This window comes from Arachis ipaensis, chromosome B10, assembly GCF_059453495.1.
Source record: "Arachis ipaensis isolate K30076 ecotype BB chromosome B10, ASM5945349v1, whole genome shotgun sequence".
Classification (NCBI taxonomy): Eukaryota; Viridiplantae; Streptophyta; class Magnoliopsida; order Fabales; family Fabaceae; genus Arachis; species Arachis ipaensis.
The window spans coordinates 136,419,370-136,441,305 of record NC_142435.1 but is presented as its reverse complement, the minus strand read 5'-3'; positions in this window follow the sequence as shown (position 1 = coordinate 136,441,305).

Sequence of the window (21,936 nt, the reverse complement as noted above, 5' to 3'; positions counted from 1 at the left end):
TAAAGTGTTACGGACCTGATTTCCTTTATTATAAATTTACTATTGAGCCTTTACGTCGATATCGCGTTTCCGTTTTTAAGAAAATTTCAGAAAATTTGTTTTAGTAATTAAAATCACACAATTATTAATAATAATAGATGTCGTACAATTAAATTCAGCGTAAAACTTAAATACAATACCTATCCTTCTGGACAAAATAAAAACCCTGAAGCAACAGGAATCACAAGGGCGAGAGAACTCTATAAAAACAACAGGAATCACAAGTAAATCTACTAATCGTCTGCAGCTTCTTACTGAATCTCCGAACCTGAGTCTCTGAAAGGGTGGAAGATTTGGGGTGAGAACAAATCACACGTTCTCAGTAGGGAATAGGAATGCCGTAAAAGTAATGGAATAAAGTGCAAATAATTAACTTTACTCAATAAAAATATATTTTTTTTATCAAACCCTTTGAAAATACTCTTGGTTCTACTTTAGATAATTAACTACCTCCTTTTAAAATATCTTAACTCAAAACAAAACCTAAATATAAAATTAGTCACACTTTCTGTCTCTCAGCCACATATTAATCCTCAGTCAAATGTCAACTCGTAATCACTTTAATACACTCACAAACAAGTAGTGCAAGCAAGAGATTCAATTCAATGTACAAGCAAGTAACAACAAGACAAACAATACAATCACAAAGTAATAAAACAGGCAAGCGCAATCAAATGCAAATGCGCAATCAATATGATGCATGTCTATCCCTAACGCAGGCCATGAGCTCATGTGTCGGTTGCCTACCCGCTCCCGACATTACCCGGGCACAAGTCCCAGATATGGTTTTCCAGATGCATCAGTGTGACTTTAAGTCGTACGGCTAGGCCGCATCAGTGTGACTTTCCAAATCAATAATCATACATCTGGAAAACAGTTCTCAGTGTGTGGGCGTCCCCACTTTACATTTGGCACTAAGACCCAAACAATGTCACATCTGCTCTCCTGTGGCAGACACTTCATTAATTAATATATTCTTTAAATCCTTGTTCTCTGCTCTCCTGTGACAGAGATTCCTTTTCTTAATAAATCGAGCTCAAATCTTTACTTAAAACAAAATCTCTCCTTAAAAGATTGGGTTTAAAACATTATATTTTTCTTAATAAATCAAACTTTAAAATAGAATAAATCTTTTCTTAACTAAATATATTTTAAATAATTTAATTTTCCAAAACCAAATCTTTTAAAATAACTTTTCAAATAAAACCTCAGATTTTATAAAATTTCGGCGGCATTTTCTCTAAAATTTGGTCTAAACCACCCTTACGGGTTCCCTCTTTTCAAATTCGGCTCAATCAAGACCAACATTTCGAATTAACATTTCCAAATCCATTTTGCATAATCAATAAAAACCATTTTCAAACCAAGGCTCAAAATCAACGTATTCAATCATTTTTTTTCCAGAAACTCAAAAAAAATGATAAATCAATAATCAATTCAGCCACAATTTCAATCACAGCAGAAAGTCATTTTCAGCACAGAAATTAATTCACTTGCATTAATCCACTAAACTCATCAGGTATTCAGCCCCAAAATATGTTAACTTTTAAACAAACCCCTACCTTCGTACGTAATCGAAATACTCGAAATTTCGGAGAAACTTTTGACTGAGCTGCTGAAAAGGAAAGCGTTAGAAATCATCTATGTCTCCTAGAACTCCAGTTGGCCGAACTCAAGGGAAAGAGGAGCTACGTCACCGTCAACTTCTACTGGATAAAAATAACGCCAACGTATAGAAGAGAAGGATACGAACACTTTTATCGAATTAGATTTTTTATTGGAGTTGCAGATCGCAAATAATCGAAGTTGGAAACTCACGGTTCCATGGTTTCGTTCTCTTCTCTCTCTCACGGTGTTTCTCTCTCTCTTTTTTTTCGTTCATTCGGTGATATGAAAGAGATGAATGTGATTAAAGGCTAAGGGTATTAATGAGAATTTTGTGATACTAAAACTCATTAGGTGTCCAAGTGTTATATATATACAAGCCACGTTTCCTTTCTTTTTGTTTCTTAATTGACTTGTTCATGATTTAAAAGAAAGAATGGATTAGTGCTGAAGCTTTTATTAAGAAAAGGGTTAGGTGTCATGAAAAAGGACATACCTCATTGGTTTTATATATATATATTAGTAAGTATAGTAAGCATAGTAAGTATAATAAGCATAGTAAATCACATTCTATTTCTTTCTTTGTTCTCTTAATGGCTTCGGCCATTCTTTTCTTCTTTTTTTTTTTAAAGTTTAATAAAATAATAATAATAATATAATAATAACAATTATAAAAGTTAATTTAAATATTTTGTCTATTAAAATAGTTTTTAATAAATATTTTAAATTAATAGAATAAGTCATAATTGAATTAAACTTTAATAATCATAAAATTCTATTTAATTATTTTTGTTAGAAATAATTTTCTTAAAAACAAAATTCAACAAATATAATAACTTATAAATAGCTATTTATTTAATTTTCAAAAATCTGGGGTCTTACAAAAAATGTTGTGATATCCATTATAACTAACTGCAAAACCAAGTAATTGTAACTTATTGAGAAACCAACAAATCTGTTAGTTGAAAGATTTATTTTGAATCAAATAGTTTACATAGTCACACAATTTTGACTTTATAATACAATTCTTTCTATTTTTTTAGTATCTCCTTCTTCATAAGTTAATTTAAGTCATTGTATATTTTGTTCAGGCTAGCATAATATTGGAAATGCATTTAATACTAACTCTTAATTTTTATAAACTAATTTTTATCTTTACCGCTCTTAACCGCAGCTAACACACTTATACCTTATGAAATAGAGTTTCATTAGAATATTAAAACACACATAGAAAGACTTAAAGACTTAAGTTACATAGCATTGTACTTAAACTTAATAACATTGCAATTACAGAAATGTTGGAAAACACTAATCTCTTTGCATCAAAACCTAGACTTGTGAGTTAAGTAAGATCTTGTTACGGTCTTTTACATAGTAGTTGCTACATTTAATAATACACTTGACACTGTACCATCTAACACATATAGCTTGAAAGCATAAGTGATCACACTGGAAAGCATCCTTGTGAATAAAGGTGAGCTAATATAAGTTGTACATGTCCTACATAGAATGGAGACTTGGATATCTTCTTATGTTGACTTAATGGGTCAAATCTTAAAAACATGGATTGAGATATTTCTGGACAGGCCAGAAATACATTTCTCTCTCTATGGTTTTTTTTTTTTAACAAAATAAGTTCTTCTTCAAGAATCAAAACAGAGTTTTCTAAACTTCGTATGCTGGTGAATGTGAAAATCTTATCCCATGCATAATGAATTCCATTTTTACGAATTCTGAACATATTTATTCTGTACCCATAAGGAGTATCTCTATTGGAAATCATGCGAAGAAAATCTTGATATATCACGAGCCGATGATCATGTGACACTACATGATATGGTATTGGTATAGTAAAAAAACTATTGTCTACAATGAAAAATACAACAATATAGGAAGGGTATGTTGAGTTATGCATGGACCAACTCAACCAAAAGGCAACTTCATCACTGGTGACACAAATTGGATCTAAGTTCCTTACATACTTTGGGCAAGGAATAACATATTGCCAATAAGAGCTTTCAGCAGAAAACATGGTTAGCCAAGAATCCTGATCGCCTAAATTCTTTTTAAATATATGAATTATTGCATATTTAGAAGACTCAGGATAGTATATAAAGGCATATGTAAATGTGCACATAGTATAAAAGTGTTGAGTAGTATCACGTATCTTGTGTAATGTATGAGTAGCAGGTTTCCATATTAATATTTGAGGTGCTTTACCTGTAGAGGAAAAATGCATACACACATTGCCGTTTGCAATGCCGATTATTCAAAACCAACCCCCAGGAATGATAGTTATAGGCAATGCAAGCTGCATGGCTTCGCTTGTTGTAGCATCTATCTTCACGATCCAATAAAGCCTTAGATTGAAGGGTCTAAGAGTAAATTGAAAATAGATATACTGGCCTCTTGTTTTTCACTTTGAGTGTGTCTCCTGCAAAAATAAAATCACATTCAATTTGTCCCTTCAATAGTGATTTGTAGCTCTTGGAAGAGTTAGATGGTAGACTTTTGTGGGAGATATGTCACTCATGCTTCCTTTTAGTTGAATAGATGAGCAGCTTAAAACTAGTTTTAAGCTGAGATGAAAAAGTTGTGCATAAAGGCAATGTAGTGGTAGTGGCTATTTATTACCAAACATGCAAGTTAAATGAAGAAACTATATTTTTTTGGACAATAATAATGAGGCAAACAACCAGCGCTTTAGTATTTTTGGCTAGAAATATATCACATGAGGTCCAAACAATATTTTATAGTATCCCATATCTAAACTTGCTATTCTGTTTAAGTTGTACTGTTTATTGGAACTTATTGATAAATGATACAAAAATTTAGAAGATGCCTTGTTTTTAAAGGGTAGGACGTGTTTTGTTTATGGTTTGGTTATTTTAGGTCCTCTTATTTTTTGGTACCAAAAAAATCTTTAATTTCTTGTACAATCATCCTAGATTTGTATTATTAGATGTGATGTGTGTTTTTTTTTATGGTGAGTGTTTTCGTGTATCTTTAAGTTGATAAATTAATTCTTGTTACCTCCATCATATATGTGCACTTTTTTCTATGCTAGTTGATGTGTATTATTCCTATTTAAAGATGTTTACTTTAATACATAGTTGCATACATGATTGTTTTATCTTTTACTGCATTTGGATATTCATGTTGGCTTTATCAATTGTGTTCTGTAAGTGTAGTATCAGCCTTCATTAAAACTGGCTACCTGATATATATAAAATCAAATAATAGAGGATGCAACATTGAAATTCAATACTGAAGGTGCCAAAAAACAAATAGAGTCCCAAAAAAAATTATATTTCAAACTTTGACATCTCACATACATGGCCAAGATTATCCTGAACTAGGATTGTAACTTTCGTTACTAGTGTTATTATTTTGCTAAATTATAGCTGCGTGCATTGTAGTTGTAAGACCCAGTTAATTAACGGCTAATTAACCCATATATGAGAATTTATTCTAGAAAGCCAAAAATGATATTTTTATGGCTTAATATGATAGAGGAAATTGAGACGAGAATTTCGGTACCAATTTTATGGAAATCGGACCAAGATTGGACCGAACGGGCCAAACCGGTCCAACCGGACTCAAAGTGGACCCTTGGCCCAACATAACTAAACCAAAACCCTAGTTTTCAGCACTCTCTCTCCTCATTTGAGACACTAAACACGCTGAAATGGAGGCCATGGAGGGAAGAACACTCTCTCAAGTTCTATCTCTCACTTGATCTTCAAACCACCATAACTTTTGATCTAGAGCTCCGATTGCCGCTCCGTTTGCGGCCACGCGTTCACCACGGAGAGCTCTACAAAACCCATACAATTAATCTTGAGGTAAGTCACGTTTTACTGTTCGAAATTCCAGCCCTTGATTTCGAGTTTCATGAGTAAAAATGTTGAGATTTTGAGTTCTTTGATGTTATAGGACCCAACTCTCTTGAAGGAGAAGGTTAATCTTGTCTCCTTGGACCTTGGGTGTGGTAAGATTCTCAAACCTAGTGTAATTTGTTGTTCTATGAGATTTGGACATTGAGATGTTGTGTATGGGTATGATGATTGTGGCTTAGGTTGTGTATATGTGAATATTGGAGCTTGATTGGTGATTTTGGAAAGCTTGGAAGAGGGTTTTGTGTGATAAAATCTGTTCTTGGAGGTGTTGATACCTTGAGAGCTTGTGGACAAGTGGTTTGGAAGTGCTCCGGTTGAGCTTGGGAAATTGGCTAAGGTATGGTTTCGGTTTCCCGTATCTAATATGTAATGTGGTAGGAAATACTTAGGCTAGAGGCCCTAAGATAGGCATTGAATTGATGATGTTGTGGAATGGTTGAGATATATGATGTGATCATATGTGTGATTATGAATATTGATGCCTTGATTGTGTGATATGTGAGAAAATGCATGTTGTGATATATGCTTGATGAATGATTGAGGTTGAATTGATGGGTGGTGCCATATTGTTGGTGAGTATGATGATTATGTATAATGATGGTTGATTGAAAATTGATATTGTTAGAAATTGGGATGAGAAGGATGTATAACATAATATTGTGTTTATCCTTTGGCCTTTTGATTGAGAAGTGTTAAAATGGTTGGAGGTAGTTTTGAGAATTTTGGTAAAATGTCAATGCGTGAGTTGAGGATGGCTTGTTGTTGAATTTGGTACACTTTGATTGATTTCAAAGAAAAGGGATGAAATTGGCATGTTTTAATTGATTTTGAAAAGAGTTGAAAGTGGCTTGTTTTGAAAATGGCACTTTGTGGTTTTGAATGAAAATATGGTTTTTGGGCATACTTTGACGGGACATAACTTAGACTACGGATCTTTGATTTGTGCCAATTCTGTTTAGAAATGAAATTGGATCCGGGATGTCCATGCCATTCGAAGAACGGGTGAAAAATGATTTAAAATGAGAGAGTTATGACCGTCGGAAGATTGGGGGTTGAATCTGTGAATTCTGCAGCTTTTAACTTAGAAAATTTTTAGCAGAATGACCCCTCGCGCGTAGGCACACTTGGCGCGTATGCGCCGTTCTTCGAGAAAGCATCATCCACGCGTGCGCATGGAGTGCGCGTATGCGTGGCCCTGTTTTCATCCCAAAGTTGATTTTTGAGTTTTAAAAGCCAAACTTCATACTTCTAAGCCTCCAATCTCACCACTTATGTCTTAAATCATTATGATATGCCTAGCATGAGGAAAAGGGCTAGTGAATGTGGTAACTTACGAGTGAAGCAAGGGAAAAATGAATGATCCATGAGGATCAAAGATGATTATGTGAGATGTGGAGGATGGCGGTGGAAGTGCTTGTTATGCCATGGGCCGAATGGCCGTAATTGTTAATGAATTGGCTGGTTATGGATTTAACCGTGAGCCGGATGGCTGAATTATGCCGTGTGACGGCGGAGCCATATTTATGGCTAAGTATAAATGCATATATGCTGTTGAATGAATTGTGAATGTTTGCACTTCTACCATCGGAGATGAGGGTTTCCCTGGGTAGTAGCAATGGCTAGCCACCATGTGCTCCAGGTTGAGACTCGAAGCTCTGTTAACCCAATGTCGTAAGTGTGGCCGGGCACTGTGAAAGGCTCGGATGAGCTCGCCCCCATAAATATTCACCAGTGATGGTGATGGATAAATATTCACCAGTGAGGGTGATGGATATGGATCATGATTATGATCAAGTTTATGATGAGTATAACTCGAGTTGGGGATGCACGACAGAGGGACAGTCCAATGGTTAGCTACCAGGACTTGTCGGGTTGGCTCTATAACCGACAGATGATATCATCAGCCACTAGGGACAGGCATGCATCATAAGCATACTACATGAATTGTTTGAGATTGTCTATTGACTGCATATTACTTGCTAATTGCCTAAATGCCTTATCTGTTCCTATTTGTAAATCTCTTGTCTGATATAACTGTGTTTGCTATATTATACTCCTGCTGGTGGTTGGGAGGTCTGAAGGAATTGGAAAGGGAAGTATTAGTTAGAATGAAGGATCTTTAGTCAGTTGCCACTTACGGTTTAGCTTGTTTATAAGCTTTGATATTACCTGGAGGAAGTTCTAGGATTGCCTTCGGCTTTCCTCTATTATTATGTATTATATATGTGGAAGCTGTTACCGTGCTGGGGACCTCTGGTTCTCACCCATGCAGATTTTGTGGTTTTCAGATGCAGGACGCGAGGCTTCTCGTTGAGGCATGCTGGAGACTTCTGGATTAGCGAAGATCCTTTGTTCTCGGGACTCTGTTTTGGGTTATATATCTTGTTTAGATACTTTTATCTCCATTAAATAATACAAACTGTGATGACTCCTTCTAGAGGGGATTTTTGGAGAATAGGTTTTCTGTATTTGTGTCCCTTTGGGTTTCCTTTGGGGTTTCCTTATTTTATCATATGTATATATTGCTATGCTCGGACCGGTTCTCTTCGCAGCCGGGTTTTGAGTCTTGATATTCTTGTTTTTGACACTCTTTATATATATGATCTCGCGTTAGCTTATCCCGGTTCGTTACGTTATCGATCGGAGTGTTGCCCGTTCGAGTTACGGTTTTTGTTTACCCCCTTTTTCTACAAAGGCTCCTAGTTATAATCAATTATTCATACTACTATACGTACTAAATTTTTGTTTTAGAGGTCGTAATACCTTGCCATCTCTGAATTATGACTTAAGCATAAGACTTTGTATGGTAGGGTGTTACATTATGGTATCAGAGCAGTTCGTTCCTGTAGAGCCTGAGGAATGGACTGACTATGCTTTTGTGCATTCTCTGTGTGTGTGTTATGTGCTACTAGTATATCTGCTTGATATAATTGGCATAAACGTTCATGAGCATGCATTTGGGACTTTGAAGCACTAGACTTCCGATATTGAGACTGATCAACTTAATATCGATTGTTTGGTGTGTATAGGAACTAGATGGCACCTCGTGGACGCGGTAGAGGCCGTGGGAGAGGACATACGAATTCTTGTGCGCCGGAGGCTAACCCTAATGACCCGGTGAACTTTTTGAATGTGTTGGAGAACATGGCTGCTGCTATGCAAGCCACTGCTGAGGCTCTTGGCCAACAGATGAACAACCATGGTAATGATGGAGGTGGAGTTCAGGGCCCGATGACACTGACAAACTTTTTGAAGGTTAATCCACCGAAGTTCAAGGGAACTACTAGTCCGACTGGAGCCGATACATGGTTTCAGGCCATGGAACGAGCACTGCAAGCGCAGGTGGTGCCTGAAAGGCAGCGTGTAGAGTTCGCTACCTATTTGCTCACTGGGGAAGCGTCGCATTGGTGGCAAGGAATCCGACGCCTTCTGCAGCAGGGTGATGATTATATCACCTGGGATGTCTTCCAAGAGGAGTTCTATAAGAAGTACTTTCCGACTTCTGCTAGGACGGCCAAGGAGCTTGAATTGTTGCAGCTGAAGCAGGGTACTATGTCCGTATCTGAGTATACTGACAAGTTTGAGGAGCTGTTCAGATTCTCTCGTATGTGTTAAGGGACTCCGGTGGAATATGAGGAGTGGAAGTGTGTTAAGTACGAAGGAGGACTCCGGAGTGATATTTTCGGTTCGGTGGGGCCAATGGAGATTAGGACTTTCTCCGAATTGGTGAACAAGTGTAGGGTTGCTGAAGAGTGTGTGAAGAGGGCAGCCGCTGAGAAAGGAAGTCACAAAGGATCATTTCCACAGAACCGAGGGAAGAGCTTTGCACCTAGAGGTCCGTCTTTCAAGAGGGGAGGTTCTTTTAGGAGGCCCAACAACAACTACTCCCAAGGAAAAAGGTTTGGGAAGCAGCCTCAGAATGATCAGGCTTGTACTAGGTGTGGGAGTCACCATCCGGGAGTACCATGCAAGGCCGGATGGGGTTTGGTGCTACAATTGTGGAAAGGCGGGGCATAAAGCCGCAAGTTGTCCAGAGAAGCAAAAGCAAGGTGCTGGGAAAGCACAACAGACTGGTCGGGTGTTCACCACCTCAGCTGTGGGTGCAGAGGGATCCGAGACACTCATTCGAGGTAACTGTGAAATGGCTGGTCAAACTTTAAATGCTTTATTTGATTCGGGAGCATCGCATTCATTCATTGTATTTGAGAAAGCCCATGAGTTAGGGTTGAAGATCGTAACCTTAGGTTATGACTTAAAAGTGTATAATGCTACCCATGAAGCCATGGTAACTAGGCTAGGATGCCCGAAAGTTTCGTTTAGGTTCAAGCAGCGTGATTTTATCCATAATCTAATCTGCTTACCGATGATCGGTCTTGATCTTATCTTGGGATTGGACTGGTTATCCGAAAACCATGTCCTGCTTGATTGTTCTACCAAGTCGGTGTACTTTATGCCGGAGGATACAGAAGGGCCGGTTGTGGTGAATAATTATTACTTGAATTCAATGATGGTGAACTGTTCTGGAACCGAATGTCAGGGTATCCTGTTGTTAACCGCGGGTGTTTCGGGTGATGATCAAAGGTTGGATCAGATTCCGGTAGTGTGTGAGTTTCCGGAAGTTTTTCCCGATGATATTGAGGAATTTCCACCTAACCGAGAGGTCGAGTTTGCTATTGAATTGGTGCCTGGGACGGGACCAATCTCAAGTGCTCCTTATAGGATGTCACCGTTAGAGATGGCCGAGCTAAAGTCTCAGTTAGAAGAATTGTTGGGTAAGAACTTTATCCGACTAAGTGTTTTCCCGTGGGGTGCTCCAGTGTTACTGGTAAAGAAGAAAGATGGAAGTATGCGACTCTGTGTGGATTACAGGCAGCTGAACAAGGTCACCATAAAGAATAAGTACCCATTGCCGAGGATTGATGATCTCATGGATCAATTACAAGGAGCTGAGGTTTTCTCTAAGATCGATTTGTGATCCGGTTATCACCAGATAAGGGTGAGGGGTGAGGATATCCCTAAGACTGCTTTCAGGACTCGTTATGGTCATTACGAGTACACTGTAATGTCCTTTGGGTTGACGAATGCTCCTGCAGTATTCATGGATTACATGAATAGAGTGTTCCATCCGTTTCTGGATAAATTCGTGGTTGTCTTCATTGACGATATACTAATTTACTCCAAGACTGAAGAAGAGCATGCGGAACACTTGCGGACCGTGTTGCAGATTTTAAAGGAGAAGAAACTCTATGCGAAACTGTCTAAGTGTGAGTTCTGAAAGAGTGAGGTGAAGTTTTTGGGTCACGTGGTGAGTAAGAAGGGAATAGCCGTAGATCCAACCAAGGTAGAAGCTGTGATGGATTGGAAGCAACCAACCACAGTAACTGAGATAAGGAGTTTTCTGGGTTTAGCTGGCTATTACCGAAGGTTCATCAAAGGCTTTTCGCAATTAGCTTTGCCGTTGACAAAGTTAACTCGCAAAGACACTCCGTTTGTTTGGACTCCTGAGTGCGAGGAGAGCTTTCAGACATTGAAGAAAAAGTTGACCACTGCACTTGTGTTAGTGTTACCTGAGCCGAACGAGCCTTTTGAGGTGTACTGTGATGCATCGTTAAAGGGCCTAGGGTGCGTGCTGATGCAGCATCATAATGTGGTGGCGTATGCCTCACGACAGTTGAGACCTCACGAAGTTAGTTATCCTACGCACGATTTGGAACTCGCTGCGGTTGTTTTTGCCTTGAAGGTGTGGAGGCATTATCTCTATGGGGTTAAGTTCCAAGTCTTCTCCGATCACAAGAGCTTGAAATACCTCTTTGATCAGAAAGAGCTTAATATGAGGCAAAGGAGGTGGATGGAATTGTTGAAAGACTATGACTTTGAGTTAAATTACCATCCTGGAAAGGCGAATATAGTGGCGGATGCGTTAAGTCGAAAGTCGTTATATGCGTCTTGGATGATGCTTCAAGAGGAGAAGTTGCTCAAGGGATTCGAGAGTCTAAAAATTGGTGCTCGAGAAGTATCTGGAACCTTGTGTTTGAGCCGATTAGAAATCTCGAGTGACTTTAAGTCCGAACTCCTAAAGGCTCATGAAAATGATGAAGCGTTATGGAAGGTGTTACCGGCTATCGAGCAAGGAAAACAGTGGAGAGTGTCGGAAGAAAAAGATGGGTTATGGAGATTCAAGGGTAGGATCATTGTGCCGGATGTTGGCACTTTGAGGCAAGATATCTTAAAGGAGGCACACAAAAGCGGATTCTCCATTCACCCGGGGAGTACTAAGATGTACCATGATTTAAAGGCGATGTTTTGGTGGCCGGGTATGAAGAATGATGTGGCGGAATATATTTCAAAGTGCTTAACTTGTCAAAAGGTAAAGATTGAACATCAAAGACCTTCCGGGATGTTGCAACCCTTAGAGGTTCCGCAATGGAAGTGGAAAAGTATTGCAATGGACTTTGTGTCGGGATTGCCAAGGACTAGGACTGGTTTTGATGCTATCTGGGTGATCGTGGACCGACTGACGAAGTCAGCTCACTTTTTACCCGTTCGGATGACTTACACCCTTGAGGAGCTAGCTCGGTTATACATAAAGGAGATTGTGAGACTCCATGGTGTACCTGCTACTATAATCTCTGATAGAGATCCTCGTTTCACTTCGAGGTTCTGGGGTGCATTTCAGAAAGCTTTTGGAACTCGATTAAGCTTGAGTACAGCGTACCATCCTCAAACAGACGGTCAATCCGAGAGGACGATCCAAACACTAGAGGATATGTTGAGAGCTTGTGTTTTGGACCAACCAGCGAGTTGGGATCGGTATATGCCGTTAGTAGAGTTTGCATACAATAATAGTTACCATGCGAGCATCGGAATGGCTCCGTATGAGGCTTTGTATGGGAGAAAATGTCAATCTCCACTATGTTGGTATGAAGTTGGAGAGAAAGGCTTGTTGGGGCCGGAAATGATAGCTGAGACCACTGAACAAGTCAAGAAAATCCGAGATAGGATGCTTACGGCGCAGAGTCGTCAAAAGAGTTACGCCGATCAAAGGCGGAAGCCCTTAGAATTTGAGGCAGGAGATCATGTTTTCCTGAAAGTTACTCCGACCACAAGAGTAGGTAGAGCGATTAAAGCAAAGAAGTTGAATCCTCGATACATTGGTCCATTTCAGATCCTGGAGAGGATTGGGCCGGTGGCGTATCGGGTGGCTCTACCACCCCATCTTTCAAACCTGCACGACGTATTTCACGTGTCGCAGCTTCGAAAGTACACTCCTGATGCTAGCCATGTGTTAGAACCCGAATCGGTTCAGTTAAGAGAAGATTTGACGCTTCCAGTGGCTCCAGTCAGAATTGATGATACTAGTATCAAACGGTTGCGTGGAAAAGAGGTTTCATTAGTCAAAGTGGCTTGGAGTCGAGGCGGTGTTGAGGAACACACTTGGAAACTTGAGTCGGAGATGCGAACGGATTATCCGCACTTATTCTCAGGTAATTGAATTTGAATTTGAATTTTGTGGGCAAAATTCCCAATTAGATGGGTAGAATGTAAGATCCAGTTAATTAACGGCTAATTAACCCATATATGAGAATTTATTCTAGAAAGCCAAAAATGATATTTTTATGGCTTAATATGATAGAGGAAATTGAGACGAGAATTTCGGTACCAATTTTATGGAAATCGGATCAAGATTGGACCGAACGGGCCAAACCGGTCCAATCGGACCCAAAGTGGGCCCTTGGCCCAACATAACTAAACCAAAACCCTAGTTTTCAGCACTCTCTCTCCTCATTTGAGACACTAAACACGCTGAAATGGAGGCCATGGAGGGAAGAACACTCTCTCAAGTTCTATCTCTCACTTGATCTTCAAACCACCATAACTTTTGATCTAGAGCTCCGATTGCCGCTCCGTTTGCGGCCACGCGTTCACCACGGAGAGCTCTACAAAACCCATACAATTAATCTTGAGGTAAGCCACGTTTTACTGTTCGAAATTCCAGCCCTTGATTTCGAGTTTCATGAGTAAAAATGTTGAGATTTTGGGTTCTTTGATGTTATAGGACCCAACTCTCTTGAAGGAGAAGGTTAATCTTGTCTCCTTGGACCTTGGGTGTGGTAAGATTCTCAAACCTAGTGTAATTTGTTGTTCTATGAGATTTGGACATTGAGATGTTGTGTATGGGTATGATGATTGTGGCTTAGGTTGTGTATATGTGAATATTGGAGCTTGATTGGTGATTTTGGAAAGCTTGGAAGAGGGTTTTATGTGATAAAATCTGTTCTTGGAGGTGTTGATACCTTGAGAGCTTGTGGACAAGTGGTTTGGAAGTGCTCCGGTTGAGCTTGGGAAATTGGCTAAGGTATGGTTTCGGTTTCCCGTATCTAATATGTAATGTGGTAGGAAATACTTAGGCTAGAGGCCCTAAGATAGGCATTGAATTGATGATGTTGTGGAATGGTTGAGATATATGATGTGATCATATGTGTGATTATGAATATTGATGCCTTGATTGTGTGATATGTGAGAAAATGCATGTTGTGATATATGCTTGATGAATGATTGAGGTTGAATTGATGGGTGGTACCATATTGTTGGTGAGTATGATGATTATGTATAATGATGGTTGATTGAAAATTGATATTGTTAGAAATTGGGATGAGAAGGATGTATAACATAATATTGTGTTTATCCTTTGGCCTTTTGATTGAGAAGTGTTAAAATGGTTGGAGGTAGTTTTGAGAATTTTGGTAAAATGTCAATGCGTGAGTTGAGGATGGCTTGTTGTTGAATTTGGTACACTTTGATTGATTTCAAAGAAAAGGGATGAAATTGGCATGTTTTAATTGATTTTGAAAAGAGTTGAAAGTGGCTTGTTTTGAAAATGGCACTTTGTGGTTTTGAATGAAAATATGGTTTTTGGGCATACTTTGACGGGACATAACTTAGACTACGGATCTTTGATTTGTGCCAATTCTGTTTAGAAATGAAATTGGATCCGGGATGTCCATGCCGTTCGAAGAACGGGTGAAAAATGATTTAAAATGAGAGAGTTATGACCGTCGGAAGATTGGGGGTTGAATCTGTGAATTCTGCAGCTTTTAACTTAGAAAATTTTTAGCAGAATGACCCCTCGCGCGTAGGCACACTTGGCGCGTATGCGCCGTTCTTCGAGAAAGCATCATCCACGCGTGCGCATGGAGTGCGCGTACGCGTGGCCCTGTTTTCATCCCAAAGTTGATTTTTGAGTTTTAAAAGCCAAACTTCATACTTCTAAGCCTCCAATCTCACCACTTATGTCTTAAATCATTATGATATGCCTAGCATGAGGAAAAGGGCTAGTGAATGTGGTAACTTGCGAGTGAAGCAAGGGAAAAATGAATGATCCATGAGGATCAAAGATGATTATGTGAGATGTGGAGGATGGCGGTGGAAGTGCTTGTTATGCCATGGGCCGAATGGCCGTAATTGTTAATGAATTGGCTGGTTATGGATTTAACCGTGAGCCGGATGGCTGAATTATGCCGTGTGACGGCGGAGCCATATTTATGGCTAAGTATAAATGCATATATGCTGTTGAATGAATTGTGAATGTTTGCACTTCTACCATCGGAGATGAGGGTTTCCCTGGGTAGTAGCAATGGCTAGCCACCATGTGCTCCAGGTTGAGACTCGAAGCTCTGTTAACCCAATGTCGTAAGTGTGGCCGGGCACTGTGAAAGGCTCGGATGAGCTCGCCCCCATAAATATTCACCAGTGATGGTGATGGATAAATATTCACCAGTGAGGGTGATGGATATGGATCATGATTATGATCAAGTTTATGATGAGTATAACTCGAGTTGGGGATGCACGACAGAGGGACAGTCCAATGGTTAGCTACCAGGACTTGTCGGGTTGGCTCTATAACCGACAGATGATATCATCAGCCACTAGGGACAGGCATGCATCATAAGCATACTACATGAATTGTTTGAGATTGTCTATTGACTGCATATTACTTGCTAATTGCCTAAATGCCTTATCTGTTCCTATTTGTAAATCTCTTGTCTGATATAACTGTGTTTGCTATATTATACTCCTGCTGGTGGTTGGGAGGTCTGAAGGAATTGGAAAGGGAAGTATTAGTTAGAATGAAGGATCTTTAGTCAGTTGCCACTTACGGTTTAGCTTGTTTATAAGCTTTGATATTACCTGGAGGAAGTTCTAGGATTGCCTTCGGCTTTCCTCTATTATTATGTATTATATATGTGGAAGCTGTTACCGTGCTGGGGACCTCTGGTTCTCACCCATGCAGATTTTGTGGTTTTCAGATGCAGGACGCGAGGCTTCTCGTTGAGGCATGCTGGAGACTTCTGGATTAGCGAAGATCCTTTGTTCTCGGGACTCTGTTTTGGGTTATATATCTTGTTTAGATACTTTTATCTCCATTAAATAATACAAACTGTGATGACTCCTTCTAGAGGGGATTTTTGGAGAATAGGTTTTCTGTATTTGTGTCCCTTTGGGTTTCCTTTGGGGTTTCCTTATTTATCATATGTATATATTGCTATGCTCGGACCGGTTCTCTTCGCAGCCGGGTTTTGAGTCTTGATATTCTTGTTTTTGACACTCTTTATATATATGATCTCGCGTTAGCTTATCCCGGTTCGTTACGTTATCGATCGGAGTGTTGCCCGTTCGAGTTACGGTTTTTGTTTACCCCCTTTTTCTACAAAGGCTCCTAGTTATAATCAATTATTCATACTACTATACGTACTAAATTTTTGTTTTAGAGGTCGTAATACCTTGCCATCTCTGAATTATGACTTAAGCATAAGACTTTGTATGGTAGGGTGTTACAGTAATTTTACTATAGAAAATAAATGATGATAACACACTGAAAAAAAATAAAATGATGTGGACAACCATCTTCAATAATTAGAGAATTTAACTATTATTTATTTTTAATAATTAATTGCAAAAGATAATTATCTACAATTTTATCAAATAATTTTATTTTTAAGATTTTAATTTATATCTATTAATTCAGATAACAATATTGTTCTTTGTACAGTATCACACGAATTCATTTTAGACTTATCTGTTTACATATTTTTTATATATGTAAGACTTCGTTGATTTAGTCTATGCTTTTTTGCACTAATTTTAATTGTTTAGACATATAAAATCTTCAGTTTTTGTAATAATTATTACCATTGACTATATATTAAAGAGAATTTTTTATGATATGATAAATAAATTTATCGCTGTATAATGAAGAATTTAAACATTTTTCATATTATGTATATTTCTGAATGACCTAACAATTTCTACAAAAATAGTAAATAATATTTAAAAAACTTAATAAGTCCAAGATTATAAATAATAGTATCATATCTTACACAAATTCTATTTTTTATTTTAATATCAATGCAGCATCTCTTAACTTTTAAGTATATTAAAGATAATGTCAGAATAATTGAAATGACACGAAATAATCTTTTATATCCATCTCTAATTAATTTTATATCTTGAACCACTTGACAATAACTGAGAGAAGTTTTAAAAAAGGCAAACTAAATACACATAGGTAAAAATAGATACTTAAGTAATAATTACACCTATCCTTTAATATCCTGAGAAAGTCAGGACCCATTTAGCATAGTGCATTAGCACTCAATTAGTATGGATATAAACGACTATCAAATGTAATTACTCTTGTTAATACACTAACAAAGGGTTACTTTAACATGCAAAGTATTGTCGTGTTTGCGATAATGCTTGGTGTGTATAGCAATATTTATTGACTTTTTCCAAATACTTTTCAATATTATTAGAATTATGTGTGTATGATAAAATCTTTAATTTCCTTTCTTCAAAGAACTTTTATTATGGTTGTAAATGCTAGGACAGTTTTACGTAAACAATATTATTCGTCAGTTTATTTTTTCAAACAATTTCTTTAAGACTGATATTGACCAATACTATAAACTTAAAAATTATTTATCAAGCAACTACAAGCTAAATTTTTCTCTGCACGTTAAATACTATGTTTAATGTGATCTTTTTTTTCATATATCCAAAATTGTTTCATAGCTTAACCAAACTCTCTTAGTGATTCAAAGATGCAATTTAAAATTTTATATTTTAAATATAAATTGCTCACATACGGTATACAACTGGAAATCATTTTGTAAACTTTGATTATGTATTGTGTCTTTCTAAAAGAAAGGGATCGAAGATTTTTTTTTCAATCACGCAAAATATAAATCCATTAAAAACACAACATAATAAATAAAATATTTTGCACTAAGTTAAAGAAACCCTTACAACACAAATAAGGCAAACTAATTGGAAAATAAAGGATAAATATTACAAATGACCCAGAAATATAATGTATGATCTTCCTTGGGCAATGCAAGTCGAACCAATATCTGACATTGGTGGTTACACTCATACACACTAAACAAACCACAATAAACAAACACATAATGTTCCACAAAAACCAACCCCAAATAGCACACAACCATTAAAGCTTTAAACCCTAAGTCCTAGTAAGCATAGTTTGCACCAAAGCATGACTGTTATAACTTTTCCATGTAATCCATCACATAGGAAATAAAGTTTCTCCATATGCATGGATAGATCTAATTTTAACATGATTATCATAAAAAACCCAATGAAGCCACTTTCTTGTGCTTTCAATAAGGTTATCGAACGATATAAAAGTGAGAGTAGACGATTACTTCAGCCCCAACCATTTGTAAGTGTCTCTCCATAATTTGGATAAGATCATGATCAACCATGATAGTTGGCACGTACAAAAAACCTATTCCACTAGATGTAAATAGTTGTGACCAATTTACACCTTCATCGGTGTTACTTACCTGCCATATAACTAAGTTGTATGAGTAGATTATGTGATCATTTGATGTCAAACATATATGTCCATCTCTAAGCAAAAGGCAACAACAATGAGACATAGCTTCAATAGGGACATAAATTTGACTAAAAGTCAGAGTCATCAATGAGAAAGATACAATGTATGGTTGTGAATCGTCTTCGTGGTCAGCAGATGATATTAGCCAATACACAACACCACTGGTTGCAAAATATGTTGGATCCAACCGGTGAACATATAATTGACATGAAACCCTAACATGCTAGTTCTTAGTGAAACTTGTATACATAACTAAAGTGTACGCAGTGCTATTGGGTTCGTCTTTAAAAATGTGTAAAATGGCTTAATGAATACTATTCGAAAAGTGCGAAAACGCATACGTAAAGGCACACTCACAAGAACTACGTTGCAAAGGATCATTTAGTACCCGAGACATTTGAATAACTGGGTTCCAAATCAGCAAGTGGCTTCTTCTGCCAAGGGAGGAGTAACGGATACAAAAGACTCCCATCTCGATTCCAATGAAGTGAAACTAACCGTGTTGGGTTAAAAGGAAAGGCAAGTTCAGATAGTCATTTTCTCTAGTAACAACATGAATCTTCACGATCCAATCCACCGAGTTGATCACAGGAGATGCAAACTCAAAGTGAATGAACAGTGAGCAGCCACGCCTTTTCCATATCTCTGAGATTTGAGTGAGAAAGTCAAACGACGTTAGCTTTTGCCTCTAATAACGGCACGTAGCACTGAAACTGAGGATGGTTAGAGTGTCACATAAATAGAGGATTTCACTTATAACCTCATCAGGGAGTTGTGGAACCTCTACTTTTTTGGGAGGTATATCACTCATACTTGATCTCAAACGTAGAAAAAGTTTAAAAGGAGGAATAAAAAAGTGTAAAATGGAGTACTTGATAAACTCCAAACAATGCTTTGTGATGACAAATACTTGCTGAAGTCCGTTTATAGAATACTAACATATTGAAAGTACACCTACCTTCCTAACATGCAATAAATTTCACAAGTTTTATGTCTTTTTGCATGGTGGTTTAGCTAACGTTAAGTACAAAATTACATTATAAAATAGTAAATAATAAAGGATATGGGGTGGATAAATAAAATTTGGCTTTTAAGGAGCAAGACTCAAAATACTATATTAGTTGTTAACAATGAAATCGTATTCTCAAATTTTTTATTACAAAATTTCTCCAGAAGTGTTTAGAATTGCTAGATCATAGTTAGAAATTTGGTAAAGTATATGTTTTGTCTCTAAAATTTGTTAAAAATTTTAAAAATACTCCTAAATTTTATTTTGTTTCAATTTTATCCTAAAAGTTTCTAATTTTGAATCAGATATACCGTTGAAAGTTAAATTGTATAAAAATTTAGGACTAATCTAATAATAATATATGACGATTATATTTTATTTGATGTGTTAAAGGTTATTCTTGTGAAATTATTGTTGTTGAATTGATCATAATTTTTTTGAAAAAAGTAGTCACCAAGAGTATATTTAATTCAAATTGAAAACTTTTTCTAAGACAAAATTGAAACAAAATAAATCTTGATGGTATTTTTGAAACTTTTAACTATTCTTCAAGAACAAAAAATATACTCTACCCTATAAATTTATTTAGTGTTACTTTTGTTATTTATTTAATTATTTTTAATATATAATTAGACAAATTTTTTAAATAACCGTTGCTAATCATATAAATAATTTTTTAAATAGCTCTAATAATTGATAACTAAGATATAAAATATATGATATAAGATAATTTACTCAAATATTAATATTAAATTATTATATAATCTCAACCAATTATATATTTGATATACTGAGATTATGAAATAAAGTTATCGTTAAACTTTCAGCAATCCAAATAATTAACGTTCTGGATTATTGTTTATGAATGAATAGATAAAAATTTAATACATATGTTATTTTTTTAAAACATAAAAAGACAAAAGTTTTGCAAGCTTTCATATTTAAAAATTAGGAATATAATTAAAATTTTTAATCATTTTTCATTACTTGCATATGATGTGACTATATTATTATTTTTATTTTTATCAAATATCCTTTTGGTAAATATTTTTTGTAATTCTCTATCTATAGTTTCATTCTCCTACACTTTATAAGTTGTTGGACATAACACAGCTTTGAATAATAATAATAATAATAATGGAATACTGATAGGGATAAAGTAATTTAATAATGTTCATAAATATGCAGTTTAAAAAAAAATTCCTCCAAAATATTAATATTTACAAGAGATTCTGACATTTTTTTGAAATTGTTAAAGTATCCATGTTCAAAATATGGGATCAAAACAAAAATTAATCCAACACTATCAAATAGTTTGTTAACAATTATGCTTTATTTCATCTATTTCAAATTGCATGTTTTTTTATTAAGAAGCTAGTGTTATTAATAGAATGAATCGAACCACATCAATCGCAAATGTCCGACAATAGCAAGTCTGGAATTTTGCTATCTAGAAGCCATACAATTTGTATGTCTCCTTTAAAAGCAAACATTAATGGTTAACAATGACAATTGCTTTTTCTTCTAGGGTATTATGAACCCTAAGTAGCAAAAATAATAGGTAGTTGTAAACTACACTTGGTGTACATGAACTATGTATGTTAAGAGATGAGCTTGATTTAAAATATGAACGGTGAAATACAACCGAAGACTTGAACGCAATCAAAATTTGAAATGATGGCCTCCATCAAAGCACAATAATCAATAGGTTACTTTACTAACCATGGTTGGTTTTAAACGTGTTAAAAGAGTGACTGAGTTAACAAATTATTATTTTTTTTTTTGAAAATAAAAAACTTTAACCTTAAAGCCTATACAAAATAATAACAAAATATTGCCAACGGTATCGAATTGTGTTTCAAAAGTCAATGTTAAATATTAAACAATCAATAATATACTATAATATAAAAACCAACTTAGAATTTAATCAACGTATATTTCAATTGTATAATGATATATATTAATAACATAAAAAAAATACGAAATCATTGTTTTTTTTTTTTCAATGTATGCAATAACTTAATTTATCTTTTCTGTATTAAGTATTAACTGATTTAATCATTAACCATAGTATATTTTCAGCTTAATTCCCTAATGAAGGATCTAGTGTCCTCTATGTCTCTATGACTCTAGTAACCAATAGCACACTTTAATAGATAGAAAAAAAGGAGTATGAAATTATTAAGCAATTTTTTTTTGTATTAATCATTAACCATTAAACAACTGATAACACACTTTAGTAGATAGAAAATATAAAGGAGTATGAAGTCATTAAGCAAATTTTTTTGTATTAATCATTAAGCATTTCTTTGAAAGTAATACAATGAAACCATTAAGTTTGGTGAGAACATTCAATGGCCTCTTCCAATTCTTTTTAGTATTCAGTTTGTATTTGGTTGGGTTCAGGACTGGCGGCTGTCCAACCCAGCATTATGACAAAAAAAAAAAAGAGTCAAACCATTAAGTTT